This window comes from Cydia pomonella, chromosome 3 (assembly GCF_033807575.1).
Source record: "Cydia pomonella isolate Wapato2018A chromosome 3, ilCydPomo1, whole genome shotgun sequence".
Lineage (NCBI taxonomy): Eukaryota > Metazoa > Arthropoda > Insecta > Lepidoptera > Tortricidae > Cydia > Cydia pomonella.
In genome coordinates, this window is record NC_084705.1 from 10,210,162 (window position 1) to 10,228,003 (window position 17,842).

General features: G+C 39.0%; 2 protein-coding genes and 1 long non-coding RNA gene across 6 annotated transcripts in view; 2 read left to right on the forward strand and 1 right to left on the reverse strand.

The window, feature by feature from the left end:
• LOC133516030 (autophagy-related protein 16-1) overlaps nt 1–17,842 on the forward strand; it is a 250,562-nt gene that overhangs the window by 89,344 nt on the left and 143,376 nt on the right. The gene's annotated exons all lie outside the window — the stretch shown is intronic.
• LOC133516029 (uncharacterized) overlaps nt 1–17,842 on the reverse strand; it is a 75,487-nt gene that overhangs the window by 50,833 nt on the left and 6,812 nt on the right. Inside the window, exon 2 of the mRNA XM_061848709.1 lies at nt 8,186–8,214. The gene's annotated coding sequence lies outside the window, so the exon portion shown is untranslated. The remainder of the gene's footprint in view (nt 1–8,185; nt 8,215–17,842) is intronic.
• Nucleotides 8,231–17,422, forward strand: LOC133516033 (uncharacterized). The gene is made up of 2 exons (XR_009799160.1): nt 8,231–14,373; nt 17,303–17,422. It is a non-coding gene; the product is annotated as an uncharacterized LOC133516033 (long non-coding RNA).

Consider the following 17,842-nt stretch of genomic DNA (forward strand, 5'->3'; position numbering starts at 1 on the left):
ATTCATTGATTTAGAGAAGGCGTTTGACCGAGTGCCGAGGAGACTTGTGTGGCAAGCATTAAGAGCCCAAAATGTACCCGAGTATTACATCAAACTGATCGAAGATATGTACCAAGGGATCAAAACTCGGGTAAAAAGCCCAGCTGGTTTGAGTGACAGCTTTGAAGTCAACGTAGGAGTACACCAGGGATCGGCTTTGAGCCCGTTACTCTTTAACCTGGTCATGGACTATCTAACAAAAGATGTTCAAGCTCCTCTACCATGGAGTCTGCTATATGCGGATGATATTGCTTTAGTGGCCAATACGCCTACACAACTCCAGAAAGATCTATCGGATTGGATGACAGCCCTCGAAAAATACGGTCTCCGCGTCAGCAAGTCAAAAACTGAACACATGGAATGTCTGTACGATCCAAACCCAAATTATAGGACAGCTAATACCATTTACTACCCCGACGGAACACCTGTACCAAAAGTGACACAGTTTAAATACCTGGGCTCATTGATGACAGCAGACGCCGACATCGATGCAGACGTAGCGCATAGAGTAAACGTGGGGTGGCAAAAATGGAGAAGCTTAACAGGAATCATGTGTGACCCTCGAATGCCAATCAAAACTAAGGGAAAGGTATACAAGACTGCAATAAGACCTGCTTTACTGTACGGCGCTGAATGTTGGGCGGTCAAACAAAGTCATGAACAGAAAATTCATGTAAATGAAATGAAAATTTTGAGATGGTCGGGGGGTGTTACTAGACTAGATAAAATTAGAAACGAACATGTAAGAGGTAGTTTCAAGGTAGCCCCAATACCTGAAAAAATAACAGAAAGTCGGCTAAGATGGTACGGACACGTTATGCGAAGAGACGATGACAATGTGGTTCGTAAGGCGCTGGAATTGCCTGAAATAAAACGCGGTAGAGGGCGCCCACCCGGCACCTGGTGGACAAACATGACCCGAACAATAAAGCATGCCAAGCTAGATATAAAGACAATCCAGGACAGAAGTGCCTGGCGTAAATTAATTAGGAGACCCGACCCCACCTAAAGTGGGAAAAGGCAAAGAAGAAGAAGAAGATATCTGATCTTTATCGAACGCAATGGGTGTTAAATTTCTCGATATCTGTAAACATTTGTTGGAACATATTAATGTACAAAATATGCCCTCTTTATCAATATCCTTTCCGACCTTTGAACGAAGGGAACTAGGGTCGTCAACCTGTAAATATTGACTCATCTCGCACAGGTATGTGACTATACACACAGTGCGCTTTTGTGCCATAGTACTTCTTTTGTGTGCAAGAGAACGCATTTCATGAATTTACAATTAAAAATGTAATTAATAGGATTCAGATTGTGGTATTTAAGATTTTTACTGAAATACATTAAATCTACTATTCTTGATGGAACAAGTTAAAAACTTTTTTTGAGAGAATGATTCGTAAAATATATCAAGAGAATAAAATTAAGGTAAGATTTCTTGTGGCACTCTGAACAAATGTCATACGATTTACTGCAATTGTCTATTTATATTTATAATATGCTGACATTGTATCGATACATATTTGCAATCATTTCTTACATTCGGATAAATGTGTGTGTGATCGTAGGAGCGATTCCTACGCTATTGGTGGCATAGAATCTTACGCCGCATCATAGATCATCCCTGTTGCTCAGTGACAATACCTGAATCGTCGATAGCTTCGAGAATACTAAACATCGACGGACCTCATCCAACAAAACACTACATCAACATCACACATGGAAATATTCGAACAAAGCACTTTCAGAACAATAGGGAAATAAACTATTCCACCTCCATTTCCCACCTCCGCTAAACTCGATTTGAAATATATTTCACCTCAAAAAGGACTATTTTGATGGTATAAATCGCGTGCGTATGGGATTTAATATATAAATCTCGGAAATTGCGTTGGAGGTGATACAATCGGACAGGTGTTATTAATATAACAAAAGTATATTTAATACCTACTTGTGAAAAGCTTCTCTCTTCTTCCTCCTGTCCTTATCCCACGTTATGTGGTGTCGGCACAACATGTTCTTCTCTTCCATTCTCCTCTATCTTTCGTGACCTCGGCACTCACTCCTTTTTTTCTCATATCCTCTTTCACACAATCCATCCATCGTGTTTTGAGTCTACCATCCGCTCTCCGTTCATCAACATTCTTTTTCCTATATGGCATTCATCCCTCCTCATTAAATGCCCATATTTACCACGCTAACCTACCACTCAACTCAACTCTACTTGTAAAAAGCTTATGGAGAGGAAATGAAAAGTTAACACTGACAAAATTTATGGTTCGTATTTTGAGGTTTCATGACTTCTTATATCGTATAAATACAAAAAAAAAACATGGAACTATAATATGTATGTTAGGAACATCAAATAATGTCTATCGGGCCAATTCAAAATATATTACACTGCCATCAAAATGTAATCTGAATAATGTCATTCTGATATCAGTGTACGTTCGAATTGGCCTGTATGTATGAGCTAAAAATTTAATTTCCGATTAAATTTCGGTAAATCGGACAACGACCTGCGCCCGTGCCGGTACCACGCTCTTTTAAACTAAGCTACACTACGTGATGCCACGCGCCTTTTACCGAGACACCGTTTCACCTGACAACTCCGCTATTGAAAGATTTCACAGTGACGGAAAACGTGATTTTGTCTCGAGCCACTTTAATTCCAAAAATAACTTCGATAGCGTAGGCTCGACGAAATTCAACAATTGATAATAGCGACAATAATAGTCAGTTAACAACACAATATACCCGTATATTTGAATTCAAACACGTAGCTACACGTATTACACGTCTCTTCCTTATTATATAAAGGACTCTGCTCTGTTTGTTTATGCTACTCATTATATCAAACCTGAGTGCTATAGTGAACTTGTAAGACACTTGGAGTCTTCTGTAGAAACTAAATCCTTTCTAAAAAAGCATCAACGTAAATAGATATTTGCAAAGTTTCAAGTAAATTTATCTTCGCATGCTATCTACGTATTTACTGTTAATTTTAGCATGAAATATTTTGAACTGAGTTGAATTGTTTGCAAATGTTCATTTATTGATGTAAAAAAGCGCGAAAAAAGACTAACGGCCCGATTCGAAGAAAGAGATACGATAACGATAAGTTTTGGTTTAGATAAGTTCTCATTTAGATTTCGTTTGTATGTCGTATAATTGACAGAAGCAGCTCGATTCGGGCAACCAATGTCACTTTGACTCTAGAAATATCGTAAATAGATCTTACTGGGATCAGAGCGGAATCGAAATAAACGTCAATTTTGACATGTTGTTTAGTTATCGATCTTTTAAAGATCTTAAACGTGTCTTAATCATCTTTCTAATCGGGCCGTAAAGCGCAGTATCAAACGCATTCGACTTTTCTAACACAAGTATGTAAATAACAAATGTATTTAAAATACAGATTTTTGAATGTTGTAGAAAATTGGCCAAATAATTATTAACTCACTATCATGGTATCAATCATTAACGAGACACTGTTAGCATTTTTATTTATGAAATTATGACCCTGATCGTTGCCAGTAGATCCGTTTGCCTTTGCTACTACATGACACTACTCACTACACATACATAATATACAGAGGATAACTAACCAAAGCATAAGCTATAAATCTTGACAATTAACAGCCACACTTAAACTCCGTACCTGAGAGGCATAACACTGTAAGTGACATTTTACTTATGTTACAGGAGAAGCCATTTTTTGCCAAAATTTGTCTTACAAGGTTTTTCAAACAACATTAAATGATACACAATGTTTTAGACACCATTTTTTAATTAATGAACAGTAAATATATTTGACATTTTTATTTGTTACTTTTGAAGATAACATTCAGTACTTAAAAGTATATTTTTACGAAGAAAACTAGAAAATACCCTACAATACTACAATATCCTGCTTCTTCGTCTTAACAGTGTATGTGTTCTCAGAACCGTAAACTCTCTGGACATACTTTAAAATGAATCTAGTAGCATTTTACTGTATTTCGTTTACATCAAATGCTTCCCGAGGATTATGCACTAAAATGCATTAGAAAAACTTGGAATGATCGGTATGTATTATCGATAAATGCAGTTTTATCGATCGATGGAGTATCAGAAATTATGTACGATACTGTAAAATACCGAAAATCACCAAAAAATTGACTTACAGTGTTATGCCTCTCAGGTTACTGTGCACCTTATTTTTAGTAAAACAATAAAATCTTGAAATAAAAAATGAAAAAGTAGTTGGTACTGCTGGCTATCACTACCGCAGAGCGTGAAATCCGATTCAGGATACTCAGCTATTGAATTACACCGTAGCCAAACCATTAACCGGAATGCTTTGCTTGAGCATCACTTTCTTTTATAACTTATTCTCGACCTTGTAACTTCACATCATACACACGTCTCCAGTACAGTGACCGCTGGTAGGCATGCGACATCAAAACGTAAGACGGGGTTTCAAATCAAGGATCGAACCAATTTTACCTATAACTTTATTTGCCAGCAACATGAGTGTGATGACCAGTGAAAAGCACGCTTCTAGATCGTTGTAGAAAGACAGTAATTGTTGTCGTTAGGCTTAGTAGTTGTTGATGTGAACAAGGTCATTGGGTTCTAATTGACAGATCCCAACCTGGCTCGCGGACACCGTGACCGCCTTCGTCCAGGCTGGCTAACTGTACCGCTACCGTACGACACGCACCGCCTGTCCGCCCGCCGGCTTGTCGATACTACCACCGCAACGGGAAATGCCTGGCTTCACTGCCCGCAAATTAATCCTCTTCACTCACAACCATTCAATTTCCTCCGAAAAACTACTCGCCAGAACGATTCCGCAAACGATACCTAACTGACCGAGTAATAAAAACTAACCGCTTCCATAAATGACTGTCGATTCACACACATGAAAGTAAATCTTGAATTGTATTGGGCTTTTACGAGCTTTTCTCCCCAAGAATTTAGCTGGCGAAGGTCTTTCTATGTCATCTCTATTCAAGTTCTACGTCTTCGGTTGCTAAGTGAAACCGTTGCGAGAATCTTTTATTCTCCCTAATGCGAGCCGTCTCGGCTCTTGTTCGAAATCCTACTGTGACAGCCATTATAATTCCAAGCGAATGTGGAAGTGTACAAAGACGGCTTTGTGCTCCCCATAAATATTTATGAGTAAGTGCCTATTTTCTACACACGTGGGACGGTGGATACGCACGATACCGCCGGGCCTAATTGGACGTCTGTAGGTGCGAATTTGTTTCACTCTGACGGGAATTCTTTACCTGCATTTGTGTGTCACACAACTATTTTATATCTAATTGTATGTATTATTTTATAACTGCGTCCTTGACTTTACGCTTGGTTTCGCTTGATCTATTAGAAAAATTATCGTCGTTGTGGCTATTATAAATATTCTGAGTTGTGATTAGTCCTCTGATAACGTAGTTCAGTTGAATTATATAACGATAAAGGCATGGAAGACACTAATCCTACTTTCTCTTAACTAGTTTCTTGAGGCCACTCCAAGAAAGTAAAACCCCGCTATGTTTGCGTCCGTCCTGTTGACATACAAATTGCGATGATAAATTATTCTGGGGTAGTAGATCTACTGGCGTTCATCCAAAGGCGTTATTAAATTTACTCTCATTCCTTTTGGGTTTCACGCTGGAATCTGACAATCAATACTTTATGTTTTATAATCGGAGCATGAGAATCAGTAGCCGTATTACATGCTATTTTTTGTTTGTTTATATATACATTATTAGCTATACTTTTTAAGTATCATTAATTTATTTTGTTAATCTGGTCGTTAAATGTAATCGTGGACAGGGAATCACGTCCTGCTAGCACAAAGTAACAGGTAACATACACTTAAGGAGGTGCATGTTTATCGTTAGTTTGTAAGAGGCAACAATTGTTTGCGACGATTGCGAGCAGGCGAACAGGCGGCGACCGGCGACCCCAATCGCAAGCGCGCCGTATGTGGAACGCGGGAACGGTAGTGTGACTATGGCCAGTCTTGCCCTGGGCTGCCCCGACCCCTGCTCTCTACATGTTTTCGCTTTACATTACATCGCTTTGCGTCCATGCTTTTGATTCGATTATCGATAGCCATTTGTTTGAGTGTGTTTATAAACACGAATGCAGAAATTTTGTTGTAGGTACAGAACTATCTGATTTTGCAAGTATATCATTTATTTCAATATCGAACAAAATGAAGCTTCATTGTTTCAAATATTTTGATAAAACAATCAGATAATTAGTACATATAGTGACGGACATTTAATTTGAATAAAATTCTCTTTATATATATATAGATGAATACTTATTTGATCACAATAATACAGAGGTTATTGAAAAACATAGCTTCTCAATCGTGTCGCTTCCCTAAGCTTGAACATGCTTGGCACACTTCCAGGGGGTTCCGCTTACGCGGCGACAACGTCACGTTTCCCATGTTAAGAATTGTTTATTGAAGTCATGATGTGACCTTAACATTGTATTTTACGATTGTCTCGTCACCGGTCCGCGCACTGACATTTCAATAGGGAAGGTGAGCGAGGGTCGAGCGTGCGGCGCGGCACGACGCCGTGCTACGGCACAACGACCAACTATGCCCGCCCTGCCGACGTCACTTCTTCTTCACTTCTTCAACACTGAACTCATTTTTCATCGATCTATTAAGTATTTATATAACACAGCACCTGTTTTACAAGATAAATCTGCCTCCTACCAGGCCGCGTGAGCCGAGCGGACGCGTCACGATAAATCTGTGAAATATGTGCAAGATTTTCGCTATTGACAAACCGGCTACATTGCGAGCCAATGCCATATTAATTCCATTTTAGCAGGTAAAATCCCAGTGTATACAGTAAGTATTTCTTGGATTAACTCCGGAAGCTTATCGGCGTCGGTGTTGACTTAAATTTGCATCTCGTATTTTCTCGTCGCCGCGTCGATTGGTGGTGCTCACGATTTAACGCTGGTATTAATGCATTATTCAGAGGGGTTTTCATTAGACTGTCGCTATCGGTGCGGGGGATCGCGCTCTCGTTAAAATGTACGGATGGCATGACGGCTGCTCGTATTGGGCGCGCGACACACGCAAGCGTTATCCACCAACTCCCGTCAAAAACGATGTGCAATCCGTGCTTCACCCGATCAGCTTGCTAAGCGCGACGAACCTATTTTATTATTATTTTCGCCTATTTTTTAAATTAAATTAAGATTCACACAACGAGTTCTTTCATTTTATATGTCGTACCATATAGTTCGCAAGCTTTTTTTATTTTACCCCCCAAAAGTGGCCCCCATGTTCAAAGTTCATTTATTTACATTAAACGTATGTGTAACGCACACACATCTTTGTATCACTCACCAGATTTCAACTCAATCGGATATCAGTTTCGAAGCAAATTGGCCGTGTCAGACAGACAAACAATACACGAGTGATCTAATAAGGATTCTGTTTTTCTTGGTACGGAACTCTAAAACAGTAGAATCCATTTAGTTACAACATAACTGTAAACCGAGTATGATTATGTGACATTATTGAGCTGTTTAGCTGTAAATGGTACGCTATTAGGGGGACGTGTGATTATCCGAGCTGAAAGGCTTATTAAAAAGCTCGCTCGCAGCGCGACCAGTCGCGATGAAACTGGTGCTTGATGTATACAGGTTTACACACCAGTTCCACACATGCCGTGCTCCACACTCGCGGATGTGGTATACTTTCGATATTAATGGGAACATGTCCCGTTCGCATTGCTCCAAATAAATGCGACTTTTTCCATGTCAATAAGAATTGCAAGTCAATTTCGCTCTACAAAATTTAATTAGCAGCACCACCAGCTTCAGCAGACCTTTTAATCTACTTGAGTATTTCGATTTGGTTTGACTCTATAAAGATATGTTTTATTATTTAAACTTTGATAACGGTCCGTCTACCGACAATGATTGGCGTAATTAACTCCACAGCTACACACTATATAGAACCTTACATTGTGAGTAACATTTTTTACTACATGAGTAAATCACTGATTGTACTGTTGCCAAATTGCTTCGGTCGGACCGAATGGATAGACCAACATCACTCATTGTTAAAATAAAACGGTCCATATCCGATAAAGCTCCGTTACATTTTAATTACCTGGTTGACGTATCTGCTGTCCGCCGTATCTGTAAAAGAACAACAACACACATTAGTTACTGCTACTTATTTAAACTGACACAGTATTTTTAACTAGTTATCATTAACAATGTTTCCTATCCCAGTCTGTAAGTTTCGCATCATATTAATTAACTTTGATTAACTTCTTTACATGATCATTGCATAAAGTATAGAACTTCAAAACTCGTATCCTTATTAAGGTTTCTACTCTAAATGCTGTTTTTGATATTGTCATAAAAATAACACTATATTACATTACATAAATGTCTGACCCAAACCCTGCAGATACCTGGAAAGTACTGACAGTCAGTGGGGTGTTTTTAAATAATTATTTTTTTTGGAATTATGCGTAACATAGTCAGAGGCTTTACAGAGATGGTATGACGTCTTCCATGCCGGACATACACTGGCAATTGTGCAAACAAAGCGATATACTGACCGGGTTAACCTTGAATGGTAATAGCGCGAGAAGTTTCGCTGAGGAAAAATGCCGCCATTGAAGCACAGCGTGCGTGCCTCGTATAACGGTCACTACAAACCGAATAAGTGCTTTTACATCGTACGCAGAATGATAACATACCGCGATACTTGTCACGCGATTTGCGGAACAGACCTACCAACCTACATTCAATGACCTTGCCCTTATAATCTCCAATCTGGTATTGTTACAGGTAGTAAACCAGTGGAAGATGTCCTTTTATATTTATTTAACTATGTAACAACAATACAAAACAACTATTTATTCACTATTTCCTACAACATAACATAAAAATATTGACCAGACCAGCCTTTAAAGACATAATATTCGAGGCCTGTGCTAGCGTTATTTAATTGCAAATCTTGTAATTAGAATATATTCAGAGATTGATCGGTATTAAACAATCGTATTCGTTTGGGTGGCTTCAGTATTTTTCAAACTATAGGGTAAGGTGACAGCTGTCATCTCCATATAATTTATAACCTAAAAACGCCAAATCTCGCAAAATTGTATTGAAATGACACATGTCACTCTACCTATCGAGTTTGAAAAATACTATAGCCATTTTAATTGTTAATTTTAAATGTTAAGTGTTTTAATCAAAATAGTTACTCTTTAATATGTGCGATGCTACCTGTACAATAGGGAAACTACAAGGTTTATATAAAATTATATCTGAAAAATGAAGTGATGAAATATAATTTATATATGTCATGGGTATTGTAAAGGTACATTATAAATTAATATGATATTTATATGTGTAAGTATAAAGGAGGATTAGAGAGATAGTGATCGAGGGCGAAAATAGTACAATTAACTGTTAAGGGAATACGAGTAATCGTTATAGTAGAGTATATAATTAATTTTGTGCCCTTAAATTGTATAAAACACTTAATACATTTTCAATAAATAGAATTTACTGGAGAGCTCAATGTAATTTGAGAGAGAAGCTTTTTATTGTATAATTGAGACGGTACTGAATATTTTGTACAGGTAGAGAATTACAGAAGGATGTCGAGGCGACCTCGGCGCCTGCGACGGAACAATACCTCGCTAACGAGATAACGACGGTGTTCTTCAGGTGCAGCGCGTTCGCGCGGCGGCCGTCGAAGCCCGCTCTCGGAACACCTCAATCCTCCTTTGTTTACGTTGGGATCGCACTTGCCCGCTGAGCTCGATTACATCCCCAACGCAATAAAGCTTGAAGCTAGCTCACGACTCCGCAATGTCTACTCTTTATCGCCCCCACCGAATGCGGAGCGATCTTAAACGTATTTTAATAACTTCCACCCGCCGGTCGCCATAATGGGCTCACCATGCAAATGCCTGTGCCCACGGAGCACCGTTACACACCGATACCGACAGTAACGAACCGCCCCGTGAAATAAAGAAAGGTAATAATCGCGAACGGGAAATCCGATCACGCCGCAAGGCACCAAGCGCGCAGGAAACACCGGCACCGACATTCCAATTGCAAACTGCAACTATTTAAACTAAACCTGCACATAAACTCTGCTAAACAGGCTGTACGATTCCATTTTACTCGGTATAAAAAACATTAACGTTGTCGTTAAGAAAGTGCTCTAACTAGTTCCTGATAGTCGCTATCCCATCGGAGATCGAATGAGGTAACTTCCAGTGAAGTTGATTTATCTCGTGTGGATTTGAAGTTCCCTTTCGCGATATAGCAAAGCGCTTTCCCTGTCGCAACTCTGCGCTTTGACATCGCTCTTCCTTTCTACGTTGCTGTCGTTTACGGAATCACACCACGACTAATTGTCAGTGAGCATCTGCCTCAAGTGGATAATAGATAATAATCTTTCGTGTTTGATCCTAATCATCATCTCATTAAAAACATTTACCGGAAAGACAGGTAGTCGCCTTTTATGTGTTTGTAACTTATCAGACAGCGTATCTATTATTCGATTAGGTTTAGATTGGATACTGTCTGCGAGTCTGCCCATGTCAAACGTTATTGCAAAATAAGATTTACTATTCTCTCACGTTCACATCAAGATCGAGTTGGGCGACAACAACCTCTACAAAAAGTAAGTTGAAAATCTAATAGAGTTTGCGGCGAGCCGGTAATTTGTGTTATTTTTTAGTGTTGCTGACGCTGAAGAGAAATGCTATGTAACGCTAGCCAACCAAGCAACCTGACATTACTGTAATAACTCTGAACCGCCCTTCTGTCATTACTCTGTTCACTTTCCTGGGCTAAAGATATGACTTTTTATTTCTATATGCCATATTCTTTGCAATTGCATTTTATAATATCCACACCGCGCCAGGAATTTGTGTCGGTTTACCAAGAATATTAATGTTGAATCTGGTACTTAGGAACACTTGTTTGGAGACTAATGGGTTGTGCTTACTCGAATATACCGTAGTGGGTACTTATTAGGTTAGCACGTGATTACGTAACGTCGCTGGTTGTTATGTACGATTGCTTGTGAAGTAATGATGTTATAATTGATGCGGGGCAGCGGTCGGGTAGAAGCAGCGATGCGTGTACAAACAGGTCCAAGTAATGCACCTAGACAGTGGCGGCGCGCACGGCCTGCGCCCTGCGTGGTCATTGCGCGTGATATTAATCGAGCGGCCAGATATTATTTCTCTATGATTGCACCCTTATAGATCCACCACCTTTTCATTATCAAAGCCTGCTTTTTTGCAATTCACTCGCAACAGTAATTGACCTCTAAACATGGCCGTCGGTACGTTCAGTAGAAATTGCAAAACAATTCATCTAATAAACCAAGCCAATCTTTCCGCATTATGTCATTATATTCTTCACCTCGAGTCAGCGAACCCATTTTTTCATTTGGAATACATTAAAACCGAATGTCTATACTCTTAGTGATCGTGAACCGCTGATAGAAAGCTCGAGTTTTATTCTGCTACTTGTTGTACGACGTCTTATCTATAATAGACTATTTAATGTTGAGCTTCCTGACGATGAAACACGAGGCAATAATTCTTGGCACGTTGTTGCTAAACAGCACGTCTAAACAATTTCGTTGAGACACTTAAGATGATATTTAAAATAATTGTATGCAGTGGATTAATTACTTTGATTAATTGGGTAAGAACCATTTCAGTTTTACGAGTTTTTTTTTTTATTTATACACAAAATATTAACATAATAATTTTGTGTTTATATAGGTTTTTTGTTGTGTTGGCTGTTATTATAAAATGGAATAGGTAAAAAAATACTTCTATATTTTATGTAGCACTATGGGAGTAAACGCGTATGTTTTTTGCGGGTTTGCTTTTTTATTTGTTTTCTTTTACCCGAGTACGGGAAAAGTTATATAATCTTGACAGTCTAGGTCCTGTTTGTGTTGCTATTTCACGGTAGCATTAAAACTTCTGAGACAGTTTTACTACGTGGTCTGAGTGTTAAACGGAGGATGTTTTTTATAAAAAAAGAATATCTCAAAACTCGGCCAAGAGCATGTCCATGCTCAATGTAGGGCTCCGTAGTTATTATTCTGTCAGAATAGGCTAAACGGGGACTATTAGTTAGTATCATATACAAATTACATTACAAGCATATTTTTATTTTACCGTTCTGTCGCCATGCATGATTTATATATCCATGCCAAATTGCAGCTTTCTAGCACTAACGATCACATAGCAAAACCACGGACAGACAGACAGACGGACAAGGCGAAACTATAATAGTTCCTAGTTGACTACGGAACGGCGTGCTTTTAGTGATGAAAGCTTGTGTTATTACAAAGTGCGAAATTGTTTGTTTTTTACGATTCAGTATTGATTGATCTCTGAATAGTTTGCGTATCAGGTAGCTAGAATGCAATGGCATTAATGAAGCGCAGGCTTTTCCTGGTCACGCATGAACCATATTTAATACATCTACCGATATAATTATATCCTTCGTGTCCAATGTATCTCGCTGAGCACAGTTAAGTGTGTATTCAGCCCCCTATTTATTTATATTTATACCCGATTACGACGAACTCAAAAGGGAGGATATGGGTATGTAGGTATTCACGTACAGGAAAAACTATTATACCTACCTACTGATTTTCATAAATAAAGTATCAATCGAATCGTTTTTGCGACACACGATATATTTGTACCTATATACTGAATTGTAGCAATAATTAATAGGTTTATTTACATACAATTATCCGGGTTTAACTACTTCTAATGTTTATTTTGCAAAATAACACGGGGTTTGCTGTTGCTGTAAAACTATGCTATAAATACTTATGTGTGATGTAATTGTGATTCACGTTGAATGAACGGGGTTGCCTTTTATACCTTATTTGTTTTTTTTAAATTAAAATTTGAAAAAAAAAACTTTAATACGGCTTATGACATCAAAGGTCTATGCTATTATTATGTAACGTCGAGATGTGTACGAAGAAGTATCATTGGTCATCTTTGCAACGAGGCATAGCGCCCACCAAGCGAAAACATCAACCACGCTGTGATAATAATGGTCAGGCAGCTGAGAATATTCCGCCATCTCCGTGGGCAAGTAGACGATTCTGTGTCTGCATTTAATATTTATCCGATAGCATTGATTGGAGTACATTGTCAATAGTTCCCCGATTAATGCGCGCGATCGGTTCTAGGTGGGTCCGTTTGCCTTAGTCGCGGTATCGCGCGAGCAATCGTAACTTCTTCCCACATAATTGGCGTGTGGGCGCGGCAGTGGCGCTTTATCCCGATCGCCGCCCACCGGCGACGAGGCGACGCCCGATTAGATAGCACGGCCCCCAACCCGACCCGGGAACACCTCCCGCACCACTAACTAACTGGGGACGTCTTCCGCGCAGTAGCGCAAAATTATTATCTCCTTACCCTTACGAGATGGCAGAGGGCGCGAAACCATTATTGCGTGTTCGCACTCAGTCGCATATCTCATATATATCTCTCGGGCTAGAGGAATCGTATTTTATTACACAGGTAGCCTTTGCGCCCGACTCCGTGCGCGTAGATGTCGTCCAACAGCCCCCGGACAGTACCAGAGACATAAACTTACAAATTACCCTTATAAACACTCCAGCCCGTTTTACCTCCGTAAGGAAGGAAATGCAAAAAACACTGAAATCACTTTTCTTTTCATGTTATAAACATAAACATCTATTAATACCTTTTCTCAGAGGTCTTTGTAAACAAACTGTTGTGAGCTAAGTAATGCCAGTTTTATCATCGATGTATTTGAGTATTTTATATATGTACTATTTTTTATTAGAATAATAATGTGTATGTTTTCATGTTCAGTCTCAAAATCCCTATTGATCTAATTAATACTTTTCGTTTATTTTTTAGCCTATTGGTGTCCCTTCGCGCCTCAGAAACAATACATAGAGTAGTATAAAACCGTGGTCAGCGGCAGCGCGTCAACAACATCATTCCTTTTCTCTTCGCCTCTTAAAACTAGACATGTACATATTACTATTTTTAGCCAACATTATGGTAAACTAAATTTTTAAATAACAAAGTTCAACTAGAAATCTGGGAGGTCACGCTTACGGCGGTCAATGTCTACGCGGATACGTATAATTCCTCACCCAATTCTTAGCAGATGACGTTTCGCTGAACATCGTTTCGCAGAGTGATTTGCTGGTAGATGTAACTTTTCGTCGCCTAACGTTGGGTTGGCATGTGTGTAAAATAGCAGAACAATTATCGGAAGAATTTCATTAGGCAGGTTATATATTTTCATTTATACAATCTTTAGTCGAGTAAAGTTCATTTTATACATTTTTTAAGTTTTCGTTGAGTTAGTGTCGAAGAAAGTGACACTCTGTACATTTAGCAATTGCAGTGCCCACCACATTCATCGATTATATATTGTTGCACCTAATTCGGCAATGTATCGAAAATGGCATACGATTCATTGCAAAGTCTATGGAACCCTTTCTATACACTCGTACCAAAAAAACGGTTGCTAATTAAACGCTAGCATTATTTTTAGAAATTTTACTAAATTTACTCAGATAATTCATAGGACACCGGTTTACATATACCTACCTATTACATACATTCGCATTCGTTTCCGGACATAGAACAGTCTATTATTTAAAGTTTCATGACCTAAACTGGTCTTTAAAAAAGCCTTATCTATATTATAGTAAGTAACGCTCGTCTAAATCTATCGCCTATAAACACAGCGACAGTTATGATAATATATTTTACCAAATTTACCGATATTATGCTCGATTTAGCTTTGTGAAGACGTGTAGTTGTAAATTAAGAATTCCTATGCAAATTGCAAACTAGATGGAGGTGCCTTCGTTTGAAGATGCAGTTAGCGCGGAGTGGAACTGGTGACGGTCGGGCACGCTCGCCCTGCGCAGTTCGCGACAATACGGCCAACTCGCTCATTAGCGATAACAAGTGCCTACAGAAGCTCGTTACGCAAGACGAGACGGCCTGCGGACTATTCATTAATTGCGTATTGTCGAAGATCCCTTAACCGGCGATCACATCTCCGAGATATTAACCGTGGTCCCACAACGTGCCTACTTCCAACGCGCGCTCCTCGCGACCATAGCTAATATCTCTTTACTGCAAAATTAATCAGAAGCATCGATGATAGGCGTGCGCGTGTATGCTGCCAGGATAAACATAGATAATCGCAGAGACCGTTAAGCTGTGATTTAAGGCGTCGGTTCCGCCCTTGGTCGAAACAAACGATTATATCGTGTAAGTATTCTTGTCTAATAACACTCGACTAACGGTATCCATTGTTTACCCTAGTGGCATAACTATTTTATCTACTTTTCACAGTCGCTCATCCGGATATTGAGTTCAGTAAGTTTGAATAGAAGCAGTGAAAAGCATTGCTATCTGCGGTGGCTATCGCGGCTGCGAATATAAATCAAGCGAAGCAAGCCTTTATCGCGTACAATATGGTTGACGTTAATTGACGAAATGCAGAGTGGTAGTGCTTGCGTTGATTTATGCGCGGGCAAATCGCTACCTACTCAATTTGCATGGGATCTACGGAAAGCGCGCGCGCCTTGTTATTGCGATCGACGTCATTAGAATTCTCTGCTTTAACTATTATCAGTGTCATAAATTATTTCTTGTGAAATTATAGACATTTCTTAGGTGTTATTTACAGCTAAAAGGATTTTATAGCTAGAGCTATAAGGATAGTAGGTATTACAATGATATAAAATAATTGGAACTGTTTTGACAACTGTAATATGATTATAGCAAAGTATTTTCTTAGAGTGTATTACTGATTTTCTTGACTTTTTACTAACTATTAATTAAAAACCATGTCGTCCTGAATAACGTTTTATCGTCATACAATTCTTGCACCTTATTATTATTCGCGTGCTGAGGCCCATTTCTCAAACAGTATCAGTTTAATATTATTAGTGTGTTGCCATGGTAACCCAAATAAGATTTGACAGTTCGAGGACTAATAATATTAGTCCAATACCGTTTAAGAAATGGGCTCCAGGTGTTATTCCAAGGCAATGTGTGATCCAATTACAAAGACCTGGAACTATTTGTTGGTATTCCGGTGATCATTCAGCATTAGGTGTAGTTACTAATGTCATTATTTCTCATTCCGAGCAGGAGGCCAATTCAAACTTACATTGTTACATCCAAATGATATCTAAATGATGTCAGCCGCCCTTGCGTCGCGCTTGCGCCAATACAAGTACAGACAAGTACGTACGAGCAAAATTCACACGCGGCTGATATCATTTTGATGTCACAATGTTAGTTAGAATTGGTAGTTATCAATCGTCTCTTTATTGTTTTTAGTGTGACTCGATCAATTACTTGTTAAACATGAAAACTAAAAGCGCGTTTGCTTAAAGTATACTACTCACCCAGCATTTATTTTGTCAGCAAAACATATATGCTACTTGACAGCTCATAATTTAATACGGTGATAAGAACTGTTCGGTAGCGAATACCATGTTCTTGGCAAAGCCAGTACCATACCAATGTAAGAATATACGGCTTGTAGATACAATCATCCACATTGTTTCCGCGTCCCAGGATCATTTGCAGCGCGGCAACCACTTCGCAAGGCAAATAAACCTAATGAGTGTCGTAAACGGCTCCGTATGAACACATTCATTGCGGTCGAGAACAGCGGAGCAGCAAATGTCATTCCACCTCAATAGGTGCTGAGAGGGGTGTATTTGGGTCACACACTAATTCTAGGTAATGGAAGTATGGGCTGTTTTACCGCAAGTAATCTTACGGGCACGTAAGAGGTTCCTGACTAATTTGCGGATCGTGCGTTTCGGAGTGCGGTCACGCGCGTGCCCACCGCAACCAAATTCCGCTGCAGCCGACGACGGCGATGTCCGACGACGGGCCGTGGCCTCGCCTGTCACCACTAATACCATTATGGCCGAACTAAGAGTTCACTGATCACATAATTGCCGTTATGTTTACAACTCTGAGGAATGTTTATTATCTAAGTAACGAAATGAATACCGCCATAAACCGATGATTATATGTTTATAAACGTTTACGATTTGAAACGGCTTATGGCATAGGCATGGTCACAATATTTAACTGTTATTTATATAAACTGCAAATACTATAATTAACATAAGTGCGTATAATGATTTTCTATATGTATTTTCTCTCTTTCGCAGGTGTATTTGTTGAGCTATTCACATCCATTCCATGATGCTGAACTTCCCATCTAATTATGTATGTGAGAAAACCCGTCTGTATTCTATAGATAATTAAATGTAAATGAAATCGACATTACATTCCTACATTTCTTTTCATTTGTATTCCAGCGTTTACTCAGCTTCAGACTCACGTCATTGCTTGATCTGTTGTTCAGCTTGACAAGCCAGCATTATAACAAAAAAATCTTGTATTTATGCCCCACTATTTAGATACATCTCGTACAGGTACGAGTAGAATAAGTGACGTGAGCTTTACCACATTTCTTTTCTCATCTAAGATTACGGCAGATGCATTTAAAAACACGGAACATCGAGTATTTTGTTACTTTAAGTAAGTAAACCAATATATTTAATTTTGTGTGTAACAAATTGATAATCACTGAAAGATTTGAAGCCATAACTCATCGATCCGTTGCGTCCCACATCGGAGACACGATACAGCGTTATGGCTCATCACTAACAATTGCATCTGGTTTCACTTACGGTGCCAGGTTTTTC